Source organism: Ambystoma mexicanum, chromosome 13 (genome assembly GCF_040938575.1).
Source record: "Ambystoma mexicanum isolate Mex_15411 chromosome 13, UKY_AmexF1_1, whole genome shotgun sequence".
NCBI classification, from domain to species: domain Eukaryota; kingdom Metazoa; phylum Chordata; class Amphibia; order Caudata; family Ambystomatidae; genus Ambystoma; species Ambystoma mexicanum.
Window position 1 is genome coordinate 161,030,248 of NC_090938.1, and position 22,110 is coordinate 161,052,357.

The following is a 22,110-nucleotide window of genomic DNA, read 5'->3' on the forward strand; positions in this document are numbered from 1 at the left end:
ATGCTTTGGTAGTGGCTCCCCGCTGCCCCCAATGCCCCAAAACAGCAAGTCATACTCATCAAGGATCCTAATTGCAACCAACCAGCCTTCCTCAACGGCACCTGTATTGCCCTGTTGGTTAAATGCACCCCATCTACATCATGATGGGACAGGAGCAAATTCAAGCAACAGTGTCTAATAAATTGCAAGCCCTGAGCTTTCGCAAATGTTTCAATGCATCCGTTCAATCTCCTTCTAGATGTTTCCAACCCTGCGGGGGATGCCGCTCCACGCCACTTCAGTCTGGATGTTAGTTCAGACCAAATTATGCAGGCTTGTTGCTCCTTGAAGCTTAGTCGCTGAGCTACGCCCCCAGTGTGCAGTCTCCCAGACTTGCAGTGATTTTGTAATCGATAACTGGTCTGTTTCATATTTTAAAACGTTTGCATTGCGCTTAAAACATCTGTCCAATCTTACCGTGTATATGAAACTGGTTAGACTGGTCTCCCTGTGGGACGTGGTCTGTACTATGTGGTATTTTGAGAGTAACAAGTGGTTTATGCCCCATGAATAGGCGTGTCCTGTACTGAATGCGTTTGATCAGGTCAGATTCCCCTGCAATTACAGTTGTTATGCCGAAGGTTTACGCTTTTGGTCTGTGTACCTTCCAGGCTTGAGTTGTGTTTTTATAATGTGCTTATGACTGTATGACAGAGTACTTCCCCAAGGCTTAACTCGGCCTAACTGTATTTCATAATTCTAGTTGTAAGCCTTTCTCTTGAATATTTGGATCAGTATCCAGTCTTACCACTGAGATCCTGAGTCTTATGCCCTGGGAGTATCCCACACCGTAACAAAATTCTGGGCACTTCTGCAGTACTCATGGCCATAATCTTGAGACAGACCTGAGGCAGTCCTCGTCGTCCTCAGTTATCTCCATTTCCTATGACAGCACATAAACATAATTTCGTTAGTATTAACACTGCAAGTATGCTGAGCCATAAAGCCCTTAAATAGTAACTCACTCCTTGTCCTTTGGATAATAATTTAAAATATTCTTGCAGCACCGTTTTGTCTACTGGGGAGGGTCTTTCCCACACTGATCTATTGAGCACCTTTGTGTTGTCCTCTGCCTCTGCCCTCCCCCTCGGTTTGAAGCATTTTGCAACTGGGAGACTACTTCCACATTTTGAGCAATGGTGTGGAAATCGACACCTTGCGCCCCCAACTGCACGACCCTTTGTTAAATGATCTGCAGGCCTGTCCAGCAGTACAACCCTGTGTGCTTGATCATTTCACCTCAATACTGAGGGGCCTTGATGAAAGGGGCACCAGTCAGTTTTATGGTTGAGCTCATCCTTACTGTAGCATGGCTTCTGTGTACCTACCCTTTGGCACCCAAACAGGTGCCTTACTGGCCCTATCCTTAAAACCCATGAATGAAACCCAGCCCTCCATGTCCTTCTGGTCCCATGTCATATCCGGAACCATTGACATCTGGGATCTACAATCCCTGTCGTAATCTATCCACACCATGGAGCCATGCTTCCTTTGGGTATTCACAATAGTATCCATGTACTTCCATAAAGCTGGCCCCTGCTCTGGATATTTCTCCATCATTACTGCTGCTAACAAAGAGAATGCCTTGTTCCAGTTTATTATGTTCTCCTCAGATCTATTTATTTGCTGCCTCTTCTTGTCCTCCTCTTTGCCAACCGTAATATCCTGACCTGCCCTCTCTACCGATAATAATGAGAATTTATCGAAATATTCAATTTCCCAAATCTGTTCTTTTACATGCCTAGGAATATGCCATGCTAAGGTGGGCCTGCCAGACAATAAAGGTGCGAGTGTTAATAAGGGGGTACCAACCACGTCAGGCCCACTTCCCTTAGTCCCAGTAGGACCTGCTTTCCCTGATAATGCCTCTGGTTGCTGGGGTGTGGGTACCGCTAAAGACAATGTTGGGGCTGCTGCACCCTTTTTCACCTTGCCCCTGCGCAATCAAGTCCCCCAGACCTGTATGCCCCTGCTGGTGTGAAAACCACCCCTTCTGAAACAAAAGAGGGCTGTGCCTCCATAACCACCACAATCACAGCAGATTTTGAGGGGCCCTCCCAAACTTTTCTTGCGGTCTCACTTCTGGCCCCTTCCCTAGGCACCTATACCACTCCCTGTAATAATCTCAGCATTTCCACTAAAGCTTTACTAATGTTCCCATTTTCACAATCATTACCTGTAGCAGCTTACTCACTGCACCACTGCCCAAGTAATCCCATGTTGGTGGGTCTCTGCACAATCTATCTCTTCTAAGTAGACACCTGCTGGCAGAATCGCCTGCTGCACTTCTACAGAGAGCATGGTGGGATTAACTGCCACCTGCAAAAACAAAGGTTCTTGTGACATGACAGTTGCAACCTTACCCCTTGGTTTACGCACACCCCTTTTCTTTTTTTGGCGGTGCTTTGGGCTTAACCGCCCCCCGTAACAACAAAGATTCTTGTGACATGGCAGTTGCAACCTTACCCCTCTGGTCATGCACTGCCCGTTTCCCATTTGGTGGTGTTTTGGTAGGCATTACGCTTGCCAGGGTGTGTCCACTGCTGCAGGCAGGCAAACCTGGGCCTGAACAACCTTCTGGTGTGTGAGCACCTCTTGGAAAAGTGCAAACATTTCAGCCTCCTCCTCAAACTCGTTACCACTGGGACTGGTTAAGCTAACGTAGATGCTGGCAAACATGTCTGTTGACCCTTATTCGTCATTGCCAAGCGACCTAAGGTTATGGGAACAAAATGTACTTGTTAACATGTGGATCGCCTGTATTTAACTGCAGTTCCTCAGTATCCCTCCACAAAGCTATGATACGTTGTTTATAAACTGCCGTACCCATGTAATTCTAGGTGCGAAAATACAAAGGCGTGGGTGGGCGAGAGAGAGAGGACAAGAAAAAGTGATCTCAGTAGGCACTGCGTTATTAAGCTTGTGCAATTACAACAGCTTTTAAGGAAATAGTATATCCTACTTAATCAGCCGACACATCCTACAACTTGAGTTTCCTGCAAAGCCGCTCTTATCCTTCTTTCCACACGGCCAACCTTCTGACTAATTTCCAGCTCTTCACTTGTACCTTGACCGATATGCCGAAAGATCCTTTCTTTCTCCTCTTCGGGTATCCTCGAACCTGTTTTTTGCACATAAAACAATTCGTTATTACCATAAAGAATAAAGCAGATTGTAAATCATTCTGTCGTCACCTCTGTTTTAGCCTGCTGACCCATCTTACCGCCTCTAATAATTAACCAACCATTTGCACCCTGCGCATTGTTTCCCGGAACCTCTACCTTGAAACAACAAGGTTTGGGGCTGGTGCAGCCAGTTCAGCGTGATACTGGCCAACGGAGTCTGACTGGGACATAAAAAGTGTCTTGAGCAACAATGAAAAAGTGGCCCACAGTTGCAAATGGCTATGTGTTCCTTTTATGACACTGTTTGATAAAACAAAAAACGTGTACTAACCCATCCAAATGCAGCCCATCGTGCCTGCAGCCCTCACTAAGCTGCGTGGCAAACCCCAACCTTACATTACATCACTCCTTTCATGCATGCAGTCAGACGCTGGGCCAAAATGCCATTTTAAAATTATCGCCGGCGCAGAAAGCGTGCCATGACTACAGTGACCAGACGTCCTGGTTTTGCCGGGACTGTCTGGGTATTTGCACCTCCGTCCTAGTGTCCGGAGACTTTTTTAAGTTTAAAACCCTGTGCCGGGATTTGGGGATCGAGTGGATACCATCCCGGTTTTTGGCCGGATTTCATGATTCTGCCCAAAAACCAGGAGGGTATACACCTGATCCCCAAATCCCAGACGGGTTTTTTAAACTTAAAATAGCTCGGGTCCCTGGGGGCTGGAACATGACACAGGACAGGCCACCCACATAGAAGTAGGACTTCAGTTTCGCCTCTGGAGCTGTAGTCCTACTTCTATGTCAGTGGCTGTCCTGGTTTTTTATTTTCTAAATCTGGTCACCCTAGCCATGATAGTTCCTCCTAAAGTTCCCCCGATGCACGCTGTGGTGCGTGTCAACAGCCGCCCTGAGAATGCCCAGCGACCTGCTCACTGTTTCTGATGCACTTCAGGTGATTCCGTTTTGTTCCTCCCAAAACCGATATTAATTTTCAAATCATTGGGGACAACAGATTCCCATCCCATAGCTGTCTCTCAGCGGTGCAGCGAAAAACAAGCACGAAAGCCGGGGGCGGAAGTGTGAACGAATAATCTGGCTTTTGCTGGTATTCATCTTAGGCCGCTTGCACCAAACGCATGGTACCTGCCGGTAACCACAGCCGCACTGGCGATAAGCATTCCGAAGCTCCAAAGAGGGAGATTTCAGCACCGAAATCGGGAGAATGCATTTTCTCCATAGGAATGCATTGGGGATATTGTTATTTTAGGTGGGAGACAGTAAAAAATAGCACTGTTTTTAATGAAAAAATCGGGAGACTCCCGCCTAAATCGGGAGGGTTGGCCTGTATGATAATAATCGCATTATAAGCCTTTCAAAATACATGCAGTGCGAAACTGCCATGCTCCTAACACAAACAACTTGTGCTACCATTCCCTGCGCTTATACGGTCGCAGCGATACAAGAGGGCCGGGGCTAGGCCCTGGCAGTCTCATAAAAGTGGGGCTGAGCTGGGGCCTCGCTGGGGCCCCGGTCCTACCATGACACATTATGCCGCCACGGCCGCAGGTGCGACGGGAGATACGCCCGCCCTTTTCAAGTCAGGCATACTGATAGCAGTGGCAGCCAGCCGCAGAATCTCTGAAATCCAGCAGGGCTGTGGCTGGCTGGCACTTCTCAGTCACTGCAACTTCCTCTCATTACCCCTCGGGGTAACAAGATGAAGTTACGGTCATTTCGTTTCCCCACCCCTTCCCCAGGTGAAAGAGGTGTCTTTGACCCTTGACGAACCTGGGGGCTTACGGAGCACCTAGGTTTGCCGAGGGTCAATTGTGTACTTCACAAGCCATCGTTACATATTTCTATGTTTATAGGGGTGGCTTGGAAAGTACACAATCCAAGCCATCTTTTATAAAGTTTTGTCAGAAAAGACGCCTCAGGCTTTGTCCGTCGGCAAAGCTTTATAAAAGATGGCTTGATTTGTGTACTTTTCATCTTTTATAAACATAGAAATATGTTATATATTTCTGTGTTTATAAAAGATGGCTTGAAAAGTACACAAACCATAGTAAGGAATGCATACAAATTGATAAATGCTTACATGCATTTATATATATTTGTTTGTGTATCTTACTATGGTAATGTTCAGGCCACGCCCATCATGAAAGCCATGCCCCCAAATGAGCCCCCCCCTCAATTTCTTGCCCCACTTAAAGAACTGCTTATATGGCTCCCCAAATGCCTGTGTTCCGAGTTCCGACCGAGCCTGATTTATAAAGTGTGACCATGTCTGAGGTTATTTATTGAATGGCAGGAAAACAGAGCCTACCTAATCCCGGACACCCATGCCTGCATCATCCTTTACTGAGTGCTGGTGCGCAAAGGCTGCCCGTAAGGTTAACGCCTCCTGCGCCTTACAAAACATCCTAAACAATTCAAACAACCCCCCCCCCCCCCGACATGATATGCCACTCCTCATACAATCTCGAATTAAATAGTGCGGGCAGCAGGGAAACCCCATGTTGCGCAACCGTCCAACATATTTGGCGAGAAAAATGTGACTTTCCAAAACACGCACTGCACAGCTGCCATGCGGCTTCTTAGGCCAAGTCAGTCCCCCTACCAGCACTTATGTCTGCACTTCCTTGCACTTGCCACTAGCTGGCTGTTTTATTTGTCTTATTTGTCTTATCTTATTTATTCCGCTTTCCCATGTATTGCACTTTCCCCTCTCCCTTCCCCCAGGCACTTCTCCTTTCCCTGCCTTCCCATGCACTTGCGCGATCTGAGTGACACCTGGCCTAGTAGGATCGTTGTCTGTCCTCCCTCTGTTCCCCCCCTTGCCACGTCGCGCCTTGAAACACTTGTGTATAGGCGCGTTATAAACGCCATATCATATCATATTATAAGTCGTCGCAGGCACAACATCGAAATAACACCCCCCTGCTGTACGCCGACAGCTCGAAGGACACAAGAAATCAATATAAACAACGTTATACCAGGGCTCGGTCCTCAGAGTATTTACATGCCCCCCCCCCCAGGTGGAAGGCCCAGGGGCATAAGATGGGAGGTGGGAATTGAAGGGGAAGTGGACATGGGCAGCACCTACCAGGTGCCTTCCCATTTGCATCCAGGTGAGGAGGGTGGGCCATAACTCTCATAGGACAAAGGACTCCCAGACTCCTAGGCACCCCAGCTAGCAAGAAGGTGACAGGGGCAGGTGACAGTACAGCAGTTCCTGCCCCTGAAACTCACATCAAAGGCCTTTATCTGAGGAGGGTAAGGTCATCCCCAGTCACCTATCCCCTCTCTCCAGCACTTGCAGTGGCAGTGCTCACTGCTGTCTCCACAGCGAAAGAGAGGCGCAATATATTCAAAACCTCCCTCCCCCCACTCTAAGTAGACATAATACCGAAATGAGAAAATGGAAAAACAGTACAGGTAACAATTGTGAAATATAAAATTCACAGAATAGATCAAGCAAAAATTAAAAAGGCAATTGTTCACAGGAATGCTCAAAGAAAGAAGTTATCATATGCCTCAGTGGAATTAATTAAATACCCAAACCACATAGGCAGGCTGCCGAACTTGAGTTAAGTTTGATGAAAGCTGAAGCCCAGTATTACACCACTAAGGAGGAAAAAGCCTTAATAACCAAAAAAGCAAATGCCTCAAAAAGCGGAAAAATATTAAGACAAGGGGAACTGGCGAGAACGGGGAAGCCGGTTGGTAAGTATCAAATAACCTCGAAAAACGCCTCGCAAGAGGCAAATAAAAAATAAATCATCGGGAAAATTGGAAGCAACAGATCATGGAGCATGAAATATTATCAACGCCTCTCAAGGGGCCAATCCCAAAAAGGGATTATATATCAGAAGCAAAGATGATATATGCCTCAAAATGAGGAAAGATGCATAAGATCGGGGAAAAGGCAAAATGCTTCTCCAGGGTGCAGGGAAAAATAATAACGCCCATCAGGGGGGGAAGTCCCAAAAAGGGGTGAAATATCAAAAGAAAGGCTAATAATGCTGTCACAAAAATGGTGTAAACCACATAAAAGAAATTAAAAAGGCAAACGCCTCACCAGGATTATAAATTGAAAGAAACTTTGAAGGAAAGTAAATGCCGTTGGCAAAGCAATGGAGTAATCTTGTAAATAAAGATTGAATTTATATATAAAGTTACATAAATATCACTGGAGTGCAATAAAGATAAACCGGACACAGCTCACATGCTGAGTCCACAGAATGTCACAGGCTTTTAGCTCATGCTACAATAAAGCCTGTGGCCAAAGTTTTTTCCACCTTATCTTCTTGTCAGGACTCATCATTATGGGAGTGTCATTAATGTCAGCTGTTACACCTTTGCACCCTTCCCGCACTAAAACACTTCCAGGCCTATACACATAATGAAATAAAGCCCCACCGGTGTGGCGCCCGGACTGAGCCTTGAAAATCCTGCGCATATTAACATCAAAACTCGCCGCCGACCGGCTGGGCCACAAATTCATATATATTGAAAATAAACCCGTTGGTGCGGCGACCGGATTGCGCCACAAAACCCAAACATTGGAAATTAAACCTGCCGGTGAAATAAAAGGCGCTGGTGCAAACCGGACTAGGGGAATTCGTGCATACATTGAAAAAAGAACCGACGGTGGGGCGATCAGACTGGGCCACGAATTCTTGTATATATTGAAATTAAAACCGGGCTACCGAACGGGGACAAAATCAACAAAAAATCCCTGGCCAACTAAAATTAAAGCCCTTTCCTCTGGCGGGCATTCAGCACCCTGTTGCAGGCTGTGAAAGCCTTAATATTTAACCAAGACAATACCTATCCGACAACAACGACGACCTCTTGCAACCCGAGAAGAAACTTCTCCGACAACTACAACATCCTGCAAACGACTTTGGGCGAGGGACTGCAAAAAAGTGAAAGTCTGTCTGTCTGTCTGTCTGTCTATCTGTCTGTCTTCTTCCTGCTGATAGATTTTATCCATCAGCTGTGATTTTTGGATACCGAGGCTTGAGCCTCATTACTCCATCTTCTCGGGTTGAGGATGTAGTCATGGCTTAGGATTCTTCTTGGTCTGTGTGGACTTGTCACAGTAGGGTTGGTTTCACAGGGTCTTCGCCTTGATGGGACGCGGGTAGCGGTCGAAAGGATGGGCACTGGTGGCAGTGAGTCTTCAGATCAGAGGGTTCGGGTTTCGATCCAGTCCTTGGCAGAAGTTCTTACTCATCATTGCTTGATGTTCGTCCAACTTCTCGAAGACCAGTTCTCTGTGGAGATCAGCTATCTTTGTGAAGATTGGAGCTCCAGAATATATCCGCAGGGCCTTGTTCTGGACTATCTGAAGACTCTACCGGTGTTGCTCATGGCAGGTCATCCATGCTGGGGAGGCATACGTCACGGTAGGTCTGATGGTCGCCTTGTAGATGTTGATCTTTTTCCAGAGGGTCATAGACTTGGTCTTCAAGACTGGGTACAGCTCTGTCATCTTTCCTGTTGGCTTCTGCTGAGTATTCTCGATATGGCTTCCCCAGTTAAGTTTGCTGTCCAGGGTCTCACCGAGGTAGTGGCTGCTGCTCTCCCACTTGATGGCCTCCCTTTGAGGCTGATGTGCAGGTGCTCCTTGATCTTTTTTTCTGCTGAACAGTGTTGCAGTTTTCTTGCTGGTGTTGAGTTCTATCCGCCAGTCACTGTACCACATCGAGATGGTGTCCAATGATGCTTGAAGGATCTTCACCACTTCCTTTTCGCTGAATGACTGGGAGATGAGTGCCTCGTCATCCACATACAGTGCCAGGTCGGTCTGAAGTGAAAGAGCCCAGCAGCCCCCTGTCTTATAACTACTCCCGGAGCCAGAGCCCAATGTGTGAGGGCACCCATTCTGCCTCCAAGGGAGAAGGAGAGGTGCTAGACACCCCCGGGGGAGGAGGGTATCCAGAGGGTGGCACACTATGAAGGCTATCCCTCTAGTGCCCCCTCTGGGGGCTGGCCAGCCCCTTAGCCTGGGTTTCCACCGAGAAGTCCGCTATGCCACTCTGTCAGAGGTGGTCTGTGGTGCTGTCAGAACACGGTGTTCCGCTTTCTCTTTCTGTTGGTGCCTGTCAAAAAGTGAAAAAAACGCTAGTTGTCCTCCATTCCATTCTATCCCCACCGGACATGTACTGGGGAGCTGCGTTACCCACATAGGACTTGAGCAAGTACAAGGATATGATAGAGGTTTTAATGTTTGAGGTTTTGGACAGTATACTTTTCCTTATGATGCAAGAATAGGCCAGTAAATATTATTAGAGTGTTGTTTTATAAACCAGCATGTAGATGTATGTTTCTGTTTGGCCACTGTGAAATTATTGGAGGAAATGTGTAGAAGTGGTCCCTCGCCCATGAGTTATGCCTAGTTATATATTAACCACCCCCTTAAAAAAGTATTCAATACAGACCTCTCCTACTCCGCTGCACTATTGTAGGTGCTGTTTATTTTAATATTTAATATTTATTGCCAGATAAGGTTTTATTGGGTCAGGTGTTTTTAGCCTGAGATTTCGACGATAAATTGATTGTGGATGTCTACCATATTTATGTATTTAATATTTATCCTATAAAATGCCACCTCGGTCTCTAGGGTGGTGCCTGCATTTGTTTGAGTGCTGGTCATTTGTTCAGCTTTTATTTAGCAAACTGGTTTGGTCAATAACTATATGTATGTCATGTGCAAAAGGGTTATTGCTTTGTTTTTTTCACTGAAAAAGGGGGCTCTCGTGCTAGCCCTGGTATTCTCCCCAGTGAAGGCACTTAAATTGTATTTGTCCTATTTTTGGTTGGTGTTTTTCACTTCTTCATACCCAAATTCTCCAATACATGCGCATGTGCACTGCAAGGTGGGTACCCCTCAATTGACACATACATGTTGCTGCTAGCTTTCCTTCATTCATTTAACTTGCCCGCTCTCTCACCTCAAATAACACCAGCAAAGGGCATCCTCACCTTACACTACACTCGAGAGGCATTTGCACGAACACCTGCTTGCAGAGCAGAGGTTTGAAGGACAGGCAACAACTGAGCATCCCCAACAGCCAAATAGAAGCCTGTCTTGTGAGCAGCAGTAGCACCACCTGTAGGGTGTGAAACTCGCACGCATACTCCCCGGTGGGACTCGCTTCCAGATTCTGCATTCTTCAATGTGTCTGGGCCTAGCCAAACAACAGGCAGTAGTATTGGGCCTCCAGCTTCACAAATGGGGGACGCATATTTGAGTGACATATCGTAGCTTGGCAAGAATGATGGTCCACTGCAGTATTGGTTCTCCGAGTAGTCTGTGTGGCAGGCAGCACAGTCCATGTAGACATTGACATCCTGAACTGCCACCCAGTGATGGGTAGATAAGATCTTCCCCCTCCTATTGGTCATTAACATCGGTCACAAGTTGCACTTCACAGGTCCAGCTTCTGCTATTGAGATCTTAAGGTCACCTTAAGGTAATACCAGGCCTAGGAGGATAATGGCAAAGTGCGATCTGTCTTCCTGGCTATTTTTGGAGGGACCCTTGCTGTGCTTTTTTCCCTACTCCTGATCCCTCTTATACTGGCCCCCATCCTCATGACACCTACGGTACTGGCGTGTCTCTTGACTCCTGCGGCACTAGCTGCGACGCCGGCTAAAGCTCCTCCATCTACTCCGTGTCACCAGCATTCCCACCTTCACTCCCAGCACCGACCAATCCCAACAATGACTTCTACAGCAGCATCATATGCCGCGGGATGCAGAATGTTCTGGAACTCTCTCTACCCATCTCCAGATTCCCAATAGGATAAGAGATCAAAGTCTGATTGTGGATCCAGATCACTGCACATCTCTGTGCCTGGACAGCATCACATCAGATTCCTCCCCCCTGCATCCCTATCAGTTTTCCAAGCAAAAAAAGGGGCTTTCTTAAAATAATAATAATACAAGATTTTTTTTATCAAAAAAAGGAAAAAATGAAGTTATCTCAACTAAAATATCAAAGGGTACACTAGCAACAAAATTCAAACCACAACACTAAAGAATTTGATACCCTAACTGGCTTGCCGTATATTGTCAGTATTGCAAGGATGCTCCAGCCTTACCTTTGTCTTCCGCCGACTGTGTGTATCGAAGAGAAAGGGTCTGTCTCTAGAAGAAGCCAGACTGGCACCCCATTTGCTTTATCAGGGTGTTCCGCAGGGCTACCCCAGAGCGCAGACCCAAAAGAACAGAGGGGAACCCCTCACGTTAATATAACCCCTCTATAGTGCAAAGAAGCAGCTCACAGATATATTTCAGGTGTCCAAAAAGGTTGCAGGTATTCCACAGCATGAAGCAAGAACGAGTATAATTCAAGAAGTCCAAGAGGCAGGATAACAGGAAAAGAAAAAGAGTACACAGGCAAAACAGAGGATTCAGAAGACGTAACTTACAGGACGGTTCCGACTCAGCGATCTGCTGCCAGCAACAGGGGAGAAACCATACCCGAATATCACTCTGCAGCGTACCGCGGAGTGAGAGCGCATAACGACTACGTTACATGTGCTTCCCAAAGTTGCCGTCGTGGGACCACTCTGTATGGCGAAATCGCGCCGTGCGGCGCTCATGACATAGAAACTGCTTGGTTCCCAAAAGTATGAAACAAATAAAAGATTTCTGGATGAAAACATTTTTTTTTTCAAATCGCAAATAACACATAGGGCCTGATTACACGGACGGCGGTAAGGGTTAACGGTCACCGTTAATGGCAACGGTGACCGTTAACCCTTACCGCCGTACTACGAGGTCCCTTTGCGGGTTGGAGGATTTAACGCCTGCTTCTTGCAGGCGTTAAAATCCAACCCGCTAAGGGACCTCGGAGCTAATTACGGCACCGCAAAATTGCGGTGGCGTAATTAGCGCCTTCCCCAGTCCCATAGAGCCCTATGGGGCAGAAATGGGAATGGGGAAGGGCAATGGCGGAAAGGGGATTTACCGCCCCTCCAACCTTGGAATGGGGCGGTAAATCCCCTTTCCGCCAAGGCGGTGCCGGTATTTTACCGGCATGAGCCATGGCGCTAATAGCGCCATGGCTCACCGCCTACCGTGTAATGAGGCCCACAGTCCCTCAAGGGAAATACATTCTACCTACACCTTCAAAGGTGTCTCCCTTTCTCCAACACCTGGTGTAGATCAACTGTGCCTTGACTACCTGCAACCAAACTCAACCCACAAAGAAAACTGGAAGTTGCTGGTTCTCTACAGGCTTCGTAAATCACTTTCTGACGAAGAACTCACCCGAATCCACATGAGAACAGACGAATTGGACTTCACCTTGATGCTCTTACACAAATCCTGGGCGTGCACAGGTAACATGAAAGGGAAGGGGTCCCCTACTCGAACAGGACCTGTGGAAAGTAATCCTGCATACAAAAAGTGTTCCTGTCGGAACCTATTTATACTGCACTCTAGTCTTTGGAATTTTATGCACTTGTGTGATAACGTAATTTCAGTCACTGGGTTGACGTATAGAATACATTTCAGCGTATACATGATAGTCCCCTTCTGTTTTGTTGATACAGTGTTGGTGGTCCTGATGAAGGCGATCTATCAATTATACGCCGAAACGTATTCTATAAGTCGACCCTGTGACTGAAATTACGTTATCAACTCAACAATTGGAATGTATTCGTTCTTGTGATATTGTCACGATTCAACTCTGCCTTCCCCAACTCCTCCTCACCTGTCTTCTCTTGGACCTCTTCTGTCTTTATTACAGCCTTCTTCTTCTTAACCTTTTCTCCTTCGGCGGGGTTCTTCTCCTTTTTCTTTTGTCGAAGGTATGGACGCGCTCCCTCGGTAGCCTCCGTGATCTGGCTGATAACAGACCAAGGGGATACCTGAGGAGCACGCCCTTAAGAATGGGGAAAAAGCCTCCTGGCAAAAAACCCCGATCAGTATTCAGGTGTCCGTGGAATACTGATGTCCGGCAATTACATGGAGATCTTGATTCTTGTAGCCGCAGAGCTCCGGACACGTAGGATGAATGTCCACTCCTTGCTCAACGATTATATCGGCTGAGTTGTGATTGGAAGGAGGTCTCGGTTCGCCGGAACACTAAGAATGCGTTACGAACGGAACCACAGAAGAAAGGAGGGAGGAAATAAAGAGGTAAGAAAAGGACAGGATAGTAAGATCAGTCGAAAATGCCCACAGCGAAAATACTAACGCTGAAGCGCCGGCTGAGTGAAAAAGACAGAAAAAATACTTACATGGAAAACGCTGGGTAGAGTGCGTTGTGCAAGAAAGGACAGAAGATAAGACCCTAATCACCTTACCTGAAAACCTGAAATCACCTCCCGTGTAGGGAAAGAATAGGTGGGTAAGTTAAAGGATTTAAACGCAAAGGTAATACTGACAAGCAAGGCGCCGAGAACGACTTGCTAGGCACGTAACGGAAACGATACAACGCGCAGAGCGTTGCTATGGGCCGCTGGTTATAGACTATGTCGGCCATGTTGGAAACGACTAGACCGATAGAATGGAACAGGCCGCCATCGATAGAATGGAACAGGCCGCCATCTTAGTAGTATTTCCAACGACTAGCTATTCTCCAGGGCTGGTGCATGACAGTATGCCCCCTTCGATACCCGCCTCCTCCAGGTTTTCCTGGGTACAACCTATGGAATCGCTGTACAAGTTTGGGAGCGTGCATATGGGATCTTGGTTCCCAAGATCTTTCGGCCACGGGAAATCCCTTCCAATGGACCAAATATTGAAGGGTTCCTCTCCTGTAGCGGGAATCTACAATTCTGGCCACCTCATATTCCTCAGGTTCTTCGGGCGGAGTGAACACCGTCCTTCTCAGAGGTCTCTTGTACAGATCTCTTTGATGAGTCTTGAGTAGAGAGGAGAGAAAGACCGGATGTACTCTCTGCAGAGAGTGAGGTAATTTTAGTTTGAAGGCTACCGGATTGATCTGGGCCAGGATTGGGTAGGGACCTATGTATCGTGCTGTGAATTTCCCCTTATGAGCCCAGCGAGGTAGATATCGCGTAGATAACCAAACCAAATCTCCTGTCTTCCAAAGAGGAACCGGATTACGTTTGGTGTCCGCATAGGTCTTATACCTCTTGCGGCTTTCCTACAAGGTTTGTAGGGCTTCCTTGTGAGTACGCTTGAGATCCATCAGCATCCTCTCCAAGGCGGGAGTTGTGGTCTGGCTGCTGAAAGATAAGGTTCCTAGATGATGTGGGTCATAACCATAGGTGCACCTGAAAGGACTCATCTTAATCACCGTATGCAAAGTGTTGTTGTAAGCGAACTCTGCCATTGGTAACAGAGCAGCCCAGTTGTCCTGTTCCCTGTTACAGAAACAGTGAAGGTATTGTTCTAAACTAGCGTTCAGTCTTTCGGTCTGTCCATTGGACTGGGGATGATATCCCGAGGATAACGCCTTCTGTATAGCCAACTGGTTACATAGCGAGTTCCAAAATTTAGATGTAAATTGCGTTCCTCTGTCTGAAATGATGGACCGTGGTAGACCGTGTAACCTTACTATCTCGCGAAGGAAGACTGTAGCGGTCTCTGAGGCTGAAGGAACTCCTACGAGAGCTACGAAATGAGCTAACTTGGTGAAAGAATCAATCGTCACTAGGATCACCCTCTTCTTCTGGGAAACCGGGAGTTCTACTATGAAGTCCAATGAGTGGTCCTCCCAGGGGCGTGTGGGAGTCTTGGCTTGATGTAGGAGTCCGAGTGGTCTGTGGCGAGGGGTCTTATTGATGGCACAGATGGGACACGTCGACACATAAGAGGTGATGTCTCTTCGCATCGACGGCCACCAGAAACTCCTGGACACCAACTCGAACGTTGCCTTCTCCCCCTTATGTCCAGCCAAAGGCAGATCGTGACAAAAGCTGATGGCCTGTCTGCGAAGATCGGAGGTGGGTAAGAACAAGGCAGAATGATGAAACCACAACCCTTCGCGTTCCTGCAATTTGTATGACTGTTTCTCTTCCTGAGCATAATCCTTGAGTTCACCTTGAACCTTCTCAAGGAATAGGTTAGCAATTGTACGAAAGTGGTTCTCACGCAGAATCTTATCCTTCTTAACCTCCGATAGATCTTCCTCCAACCAGCTTCGTGATAACGCGTCTGCCACACTATTCTGGGATCCTGGTATGTAGGTGATCAGGAAATCAAAGCTTGAAAAATAATAGGCCCAACGGGCATGTCTGGAATTCCGGCATTCCATCTGTTGGAGAACCTTGAGATTCCTATGATCAGTACGAATCACAAATTGGTGAGAGGCTCCCTGTAACAGATGTCTCCATTCCTGACAGGCTGCCCGCATTGCTAATAATTCTCTTTCCAGAACTGAGTAGTTTCTTTCGCTTCCAGTTAGGGTGCGAGAGTAATAGGCGATAGGGTGTTCTTCTCCCTTGCTTCTTTCCTGTAACAAGACTGCCCCTAACACACCCCCCGAGGCATCGGTCTCCAAGATAAATGGTTTATCCTGCTCGGGCTGAACCAAAACCGGGGCAGTGACGAATAGTCCTTTTAGTGTTTCGAATACTGCTTGAGCCGCCGAACCCCAATGGAATACTATACCCTTTTTGAGGAGTGCTGTGATGGGTAATACCAGATCAGAGAAGTTGGGTACAAACCGGCGGTAAAAGTTCGCCAGACCTAGGAAACGTTGAATCTCCTTGACTGACGAGGGCTCTGGCCATCTGTCTATGGCCAACACCTTCTTGGGGTCCATGCGGATACCTTTCTCTGATAAAATAAATCCCAGGTAGGGTACTTCTGTGGTCTCAAAGAGACACTTCTCGGGCTTAGCGAAAAGTTGATTTTCCATTAACCTACGAAGTACTTCGCACACATGTAGCCGATGATCCTCCAAGGATGGAGAGAAAATCAGAATGTCATCAAGGTATATGACTACCGATATGTATAACATGTCGGCAAAGATCTTGTCTACGAATCTATGAAATTCCGCTGGGGCGTTTACCAGTCCGAATGGCATAACACAGTACTCAAACAACCCCAGCGGTGTCCTGAAAGCGGTTTTCCACTCGTCTCCTTTCTTTATTCTTAACAGATGATATGCACCACGGAGATCGAGCTTGGTGAATATCTTTGAATCTCTGACGGCTTCCAGTATGTCTCTGATAAGCGGCATTGGGTACCTGTCTCGGATGGTAATGCTGTTCAAGCCCCGGTAATCAATACAGGGGTGTAATTCTTTGGAGTCCTTCTTTGATATGAAGAATAAAGATGCACCTCCTGAGGACCTTGATGATCGAATAAGCCCATTCATTAAGTTGGAGTTGAGGTACTCCTTCAATGCTTCCTTTTCAGATAAGGATAGTGGATACATTCGGCCGAAGGGTAAGGAGGTCTCTTCCTTTAGATCTATATTACAGTCCTCGTGGCGGTGAGGTGGGAGGAGTCTGGGATTGATATCTTCAAACACTCTAGCGAAAGTCATATACTGCCTAGGTATAGAGGATATCGAGAGATTGCATTGAGTCGTAGGGAGACCGGAATGTATCTCCTTCTGGAATTCCATAGTATTCATGCAGTGTTCCCGGCAGTATTCTGAGTCGAAGCTTAACTTGTTGTTAGTCCAGTCAATCTTGGGGTTGTGTCTTCTTAACCATGAAATACCTAATATCAACAGAAAATGAGCTGCTCTGATCGCATCGAATGTGAGGGTTTCGACATGATGATCCATTCTTACTGTTATAGGTTCTGTTTCCATGGTAATGAGTCCAGATGAGAGTGGACGACCATCTACTCCCTCGACCGGTATCGGTCTGTCCTTCTTCCTTAGTGGAATTTGATTTTCCTGAGCCCATGTTGCGTCTATAAAGTTTCCTGCTGCTCCGCAGTCAAGCATTGTCAAAACCGATAGGTTCTGTCTCAGACTGTAGGAAACGGACAGCTGGAATACCATCAGATGATTGTCCTCTATTCCTTCTTTAATGGGTCTTGTGAGGTTGCAAGGGTTTGTACGGTGGCTTCCCTTGCAAAACCCTGGGGTCTGGCGTTTCCCTGTCTCTTAGAGGGGATATCTGGACAATCCTTAAGCATGTGATTAGATGAACCACAGTACATACAAAGATTGAGCTCCTGTCTTCTTCTCCTTTCAGCCTTGGTTAGCGGTCCCCTGGTTGCCCCTATTTGCATAGGTTCTTCCGACATAGGTCTTTCCCTCTTTCCTGAAGGCGGGCTGTAGCGTGGCGCTGCTCCTCTTCCTCTTCTCTTCTCTGCTCGTCTTTCTTGCAGACGATAGTCAATCTGTAGGACTAGCGTAACCAGCTCTTGAAAGGTGTTGGGACGTACTGCTCTAGCCAGTTCGTCCTTCAGTTCCTCATTTAACCCTCTCCGGAATATTGTTTGTTGTGCTGTATCCGGCCATCCCGCTGATACCGCCAGTGTTTGGAATTGTGCAACGTAACCCTGTAAATCTTGATTTCCTTGTCTGACATCAAGATAGGCATCATATTTGGAATACTGCACTTCGGAACGCTCAAACCGGTTCTTGAAACCTTGTATAAACTGGGCATAATCGTTAACCAAAGGGTCTTGGTTGGTTACCAAAGGGGTAGCCCATGCTAGGGCGCTTCCTGTCAAGTTGGCTATGAGGAACCCAACTCTGGCCCTTCCAGACTCGAAAGCTCGAAGTCGGAAGGAAAAATAGACTGTACAAGCATCGAGGAATTCTTTGATATACCTAGGGTTTCCATCGTATTTTCCAAATGTGAATGGCATTGGCGGTAAATCATCTCTACTGACTTCCCTAGAGTCTGCTTGTTGTCGTAGAAGAAGGTTCTCAGCGTGCAGTGATTGCATATCGACTCGGAGGCTCTGTATGGCGTTACACATATCTTGAATCTGTTCTGGTGACACCATTATGTCTTCTAGGCGTTGTATACTGTCACGATTCGACTCTGCCTTCCCCAACTCCTCCTCACCTGTCTTCTCTTGGACCTCTTCCGTCTTTATTACAGCCTTCTTCTTCTTAACCTTTTCTCCTTCGGCGGGGTTCTTCTCCTTTTTCTTTTGTCGAAGGTATGGACGCGCTCCATCGGTAGCCTCCGTGATCTGGCTGATAACAGACCAAGGGGATACCTGAGGAGCACGCCCTTAAGAATGGGGAAAAAGCCTCCTGGCAAAAAACCCCGATCAGTATTCAGGTGTCCGTGGAATACTGATGTCCGGCAATTACATGGAGATCTTGATTCTTGTAGCCGCAGAGCTCCGGACATGTAGTATGAATGTCCACTCCTTGCTCAACGATTATATCGGCTGAGTTGTGATTGGAAGGAAGTTTCGGTTCGCCGGAACACTAAGAATGCGTTATGAACGGAACCACAGAAGAAAGGAGGGAGGAAATAAAGAGGTAAGAAAAGGACAGGATAGTAAGATCAGTCGAAAATGCCCACAGCGAAAATACTAACGCTGACGCGCCGGCTTAGTGAAAAAGACAGAAAAAATACTTACATGGAAAACGCTGGGTAGAGTGCGTTGTGCAAGAAAGGACAGAAGATAAGACCCTAATCACTTTACCTGAAAACCTGAAATCACCTCCCGTGTAGGGAAAGAATAGGTGGGTAAGTAAAGGATTTAAACGCAAAGGCAATACTGACAAGCAAGGCGCCGAGAACGACTTGCTAGGCACGTAACGGAAACGATACAACGCGCAGAGCGTTGCTATGGGCCGCTGGTTATAGACTATGTCGGCCATGTTGGAAATTACTAGACCGATAGAATGGAACAGGCCGCCATCGATAGAATGGAACAGGCCGCCATCTTAGTAGTATTTCCAACGACTAGCTATTCTCCAGGGCTGGTGCATGACAGATATACATTTGTCAACCTTCTGACTGAAATGATTGTATTTAATACCATATAATGGGAATGTATTTGTCTTTGTGATATGAACTTGTCTATTTGTTTCTGTGTTTGATACGCAATTGTTGAGTTTATGACTTGAAGGGTTTGGTTGATTTTTAAGGAAACATTTATTGATGAATTGAAACATGATGGCAGTCCTTCCAACATGAAATGTTCTGTTTAGATATTTCTTCTTTATACACTGATTTAGTGGTTCTAGATGTGTTTTTAAAATATGTGTCCATGTATGTTGGTTGTGATATCATGTTTATAATTTTTCTGTCATTTATCGATTGGAGCTGTGACCACTTTGATTAATAAAAAAACGATAACAATTGCACTTTATTGATTAATAATTTTGTGACTATGCCATAAGTTGTATATTAGGATCTGCAGTGCCAATTTGTTGGAGCATTAAATTACAAACATTAGACTGCAGGTAGTTACCGACAGGAACGCCTTTTGTATACATCATTCCGTACACAGGATTCCCTTTCTCGTTCCAGAAATTCTCCCCGTGCCTCCCTCCGATTCACCCAATTTTGCCTTCTGGGATTTGCCAGGGCGGGGATTTGAGGAGATTCGTCCAGGCTTATTGTGGACACAGCCATCAATATCGATGGGTCCCACCATGCATGTTAACAGAGCCAGTTATGTCCCTTTTCCAAGTGAGATGATTAAATACTACATTTCCCAGAATATGAAATCACAAACAAGAATAGGCATACAGTCCAATAGTGTGCGCTTTGCACGTCTCGAAAAATAACAGTAGGAGTCCTGCAGCGGTGCTGTGGTTAAACCGCTGGGCCTGCCTATCAGTGCCCAGTAAGAAGTAAATTAATTGTATGTGGTGACCTGCACAATCGCGCTACCCCTAGAAATTAGATTAACATTTCTAGGGGTAGCGCAGGGTTGGATTGGCCTATGGTGAACTCTGGAGATTACCCGGTAGGCCTCTGCACCCTGGGCCTATTTTTTGTGGTATTTCCACATGTTCTCATAAGAAAAGGGTTGGGCTTGCTGAAAATGTGTAATATGGGGCCACTCTGAACATTATTTCCCGGGCCTCTTTTGGCTCCCAGTCCAACCCTGGGGTAGCGCGATTGTGCGGGTCACCACATACAATTAATACATTTCCCAGAATGCTACATTTAGTTAAATAAACGTCAAAACGTGGAAACATTGTACGCTGAGGACATGGAGCAATCAGGTCCTCATTAAAAAAGTCACGCTTGAACATAATGCTGGTGCAGGCGGTGTGACAGAGCTCTTTCAAACAACCTTGGGGCAGGAGTGGTGTGGTATGTGGACAGGACAATCTTTTTATTATCATAAATGCATTTTGCAGGCTTTAGATACAACTAAAAGCCTTCACCACATCTCTTGGGAATGATTGTATATGAGGATGGGTGTGGGAGTATGCAGTATTTTGAGTGCTGAAAACAAACATTGTTTGGAAACAATATTTATTTTCAGTCACTATTTGATACTTTCACCACGTATTCTACCACTGGAATATGTTTAAATAATTGCACTGGTCTTTAAATATGTTGGGAAGGGTGTTTATTGCGTGAAAACAAATATTGTTTACCCAACTATGTTTGTTTTCAGTGGTGAAAACCACATAGATCCGGGTGTTGGGCATGAGACAAGAGCCGCACAGTTGAATAATTGACGTTCGGGTCACCAGATGACACTGCGTCACCCGGAATAAGGGTTGGCTGCCAGAAAAAGTATTCAGCAAAAAGTAGTTTTCAAAATGTTGACATTCAATATAAGCAATGTAAAGTGTGTAAATGTCATCATTGGTAAGACCCTTCAGGGTTCTAAAACATATTTTTTATATGTGCTGGAATCCAAACACACAGGAAACGTGTAGAACAGACATAGGCCCTCATTACGACCCAGGCGTTGGACCATAGTGCTAATAGCACCATGGTCCATGACGGTAACTTACCGACTCCGCCATGGCGGAATGGGGAATTACCGCCCCATTCTGAGGTTGGCGGGACGGTAATTCCCCATGCCGCCATGGCCCTTCCCCATTCCCATTTTTGCCCCATAGGGCTCAATGGGAATGGGGAAGGCGCTAAGTACGGTGCCGCAAATTGCGGCACCGCACTTAGCACCAAGGTCCCTTTGCGGGATGGTTTTTTAACGCATGCTAAAAGCAGGTGTTAAAGTGCCACCCGCAAAGGGACCTCGTAATCAGGCGTTAAGGGTTTAATGGCGCCGCCACCTTTTACGGCGCCGTTAACCCCTTAACGCCTGGGTTGTAATGAGGGCCATAGTGACCCTAACACCAACCCCAAAGCCAACCCAGCACAACTTGCATAGCCCTTACCTGGATCTATGTGATCACTGCGCCGCCCACAACTGCGATAGCCAGAAATGCCTATGCCAGTTACGGCGCAACGCAGTCATCATATCGATTGCTGTGCCCGCTTCCCCCAGTCTGCAATACACCTCCTGACCCGCCCTCAATCTACTTACCGTTAGGGTGGCACCCGCAGAAGTGTGCCGCCCGCACTCTGCGATCCCTGCAGTGTCAGCTCCTCCCACTAATGTGGGTTGGAGCTGACGCTGCAGGGTGCTTTTCTTTTTTTCTCTTTTTCTTACGTGTCCCCCGCTTTCCGAAATGGTAGGCGGTGGACACCTCTGCAACCCCTGACCCCCGTTACTGTGCCCAGGTAGAGCGGGGGACACCCCCGCACTCCCCGCTCTGCTTGGGCACAGTAAATGCCGCCCTCATTTTGTGCGCCTCCAAAGTCGCAGTGACTGTAGGGGCGCACAAATCAGGGTGACATTTTAGTACAATTCTGGTACATCTCAAACCCTTGCACTAATGCTAACCATAGCCCCAACATCAACAATGACCCTAAGCCGTACTCTTCCCTTACCCCTAGGTTTATCCTAGTCACTATCCTAACACATCACCAGCCCTCCCCAACCCCCAATCCCTTTCTTTAACTCTAACCCAAAACCTTACTCTGTTAACCCAAGCCTTACCATAGCCCCTACCCTAACACTCACCCTGACCCTTACTCTG